This window comes from Limulus polyphemus, unplaced genomic scaffold, assembly GCF_000517525.1.
Source record: "Limulus polyphemus unplaced genomic scaffold, Limulus_polyphemus-2.1.2 Scaffold3109, whole genome shotgun sequence".
NCBI classification, from domain to species: domain Eukaryota; kingdom Metazoa; phylum Arthropoda; class Merostomata; order Xiphosura; family Limulidae; genus Limulus; species Limulus polyphemus.
The window spans coordinates 76,571-78,785 of NW_013668719.1; positions in this window are offsets into that span (position 1 = coordinate 76,571).

A 2,215-nucleotide genomic window follows, 5' to 3' on the forward strand; every position below is an offset into this window, starting at 1 on the left:
GCGGACTTACAACGCTAGAATCCGGGTTTCGATAACCGTGGTGGGCAGAGCACAGATAGCCCATTGTGTAGCTTTGTGCTTAACTTCAAAAACAAACAAACATAAAAAACTATCTGCATACAGCCTTCCCTAATTTTGGGATTATAGACTAAAGGGAAGGCAGCTATTGAACAGTGTCCGCCGACAATTTAAAGGCTACTCTCTTTGTCCGTCACTTTTAGAGCACAATCACGGCTCTAAAGGACGAAACGTATTTTTACAGCAGTGGATTCGTAGACAGTGCACTCTAACCACCTAGTGTCATTGTCACCTTGCATCTGAACAAAATCAGCAGGACGATTGTTAATTTTGCCGTTAAATACAAAGTGACACAATGGGCTATCTGTGCTGTTCCCACAGCAAGCAATGAAACCCGGTTTTTAGCGTTATAAGTCTTTAGACTTACGGCTGAGCCACTGGGTGGGGGGGGGGCAGCAGGGCGAATTTGTAGTTTTACAGAATCCTCAGGACGTGGTATAGCCTGGTGTTTAGAGCGCTCTACTCGCAATATGCTGTTCACGGGTTCGAATCCTATCACCAAACATGCTCGCCTTTTTTGTAGATGTACTTATCAAATCTCCCGTCCGTGCATTTTATAACGTAACAACAATGCAGTAAGCGAGAAACAGGCAAAGGAAGTACAATAAATAGAGTAAAGTATCAAGCTGTGAACTACACAAAACAACAATTTCAATCACCGGCTTAACTAATCTGACGAGAGATCTTGAAACTGTGATACTTAGGGGCCCATGAAATTGGTTGTGATTACTAATATGGGTAAATAGCTTTTCATATTAAACACTTAATGCGATCCAAGTATAAGGAAATAACAAATAGTAAATTACAGTGCTTGTGTATCCTATGTATTATAAAACTAGACGTGCCCCCCAGTGCCACAGCGGTATGTCTGCGGACTTACAACGCTAGAATTCGGGTTTCGATACCCGTGGTGGGCAGAGCACAGATAGTCCATTGTGTAGCTTTGTGCTTAATTACAAACAATACAATACAAACTAGACGTACTTCCACACGGTCTCCGAAAGTATTTTGTTTCAAGAGTAAATAAAGCAAAAATTAAGAGCAACAAATATTTTCATTTCTTGCTTTTGAAGTTCTCATGTCATGCTGTGTTGTAGCCTACAGAGTTCATAATTCTTCTCGTGATTCATGACATGCGCACGTTTTACTGACGTCACGACAGTTTAGTGTCTACTGACTGACTACAGACAACACCCTACTATATAGTAGTGCGAATGGTTAAAACAGGTGACCCCTCCAGGTGGTCTTAGGCCTCCCTTTCGTGGAAATAATGACAACTTATTTTTTTCAAACCAACAATAGAAATAATTTTGAATATAGACAACTGCGTAAATCAAGTGAAATGCTTTAAAAATATGTCACTATTTCTTTTCTTGCTAAATTTGTTAGTTCTTAATTTTAACAGATGTCAGTGTACTATACATTTCCCTGTTCTATAGTCTGAAAATACTGTTAACTTTGTTTATACGAACCACCTCTACTGAAAATGACATCATCATTTTCTTTTGTTCCATGTCTTGATTGTAAGACGAGTATCATACTCTAACGTTTGAGGGTCTTTTATACCTGAAAGTTGCCTTCACCGAAATTAGGAGAATTAAAGACCGAGAAGTAGCATGAGGAACCAGTTAATTTGTTTCAACAATCATGCGTACATCACTGACAAGGTGTGTGGACCGGAAACTGGAGAAAATAACACAAATTCATTGTTACGTTTTTTTTAGATTGATGGGGTGTAGCTTGGTGGTTAGCGTGCTTGGAGCGTGAATTCAAAGGTGCATGGTTCGCGTCCTCTTGCCCAAGTCTGGATTTTGAAAACGTGGGTGTGTTATATGAGTGATGGTCAAATCACGCTATTCGGTCAGAAAAGAGTAGCTGAAGAGTTGACCGGCTTAAACTGTCTTCTCTTTACAACGTGTAAAGTCTATCAATTCAAACTTAGAGACAGGTATCAGAAGACACTTACTGATGCATCATCAAAACATAATTCAAACTTAGAGACAGGTATCAGAAGACACTTACTGATGCATCATCAAAACATAATTCAAACTTAGAGACAGGTATCAGAAGACACTTACTGATGCATCATCAAAACATAATTCAAACTTAGAGACAGGTATCAGAAGACACTTACTGA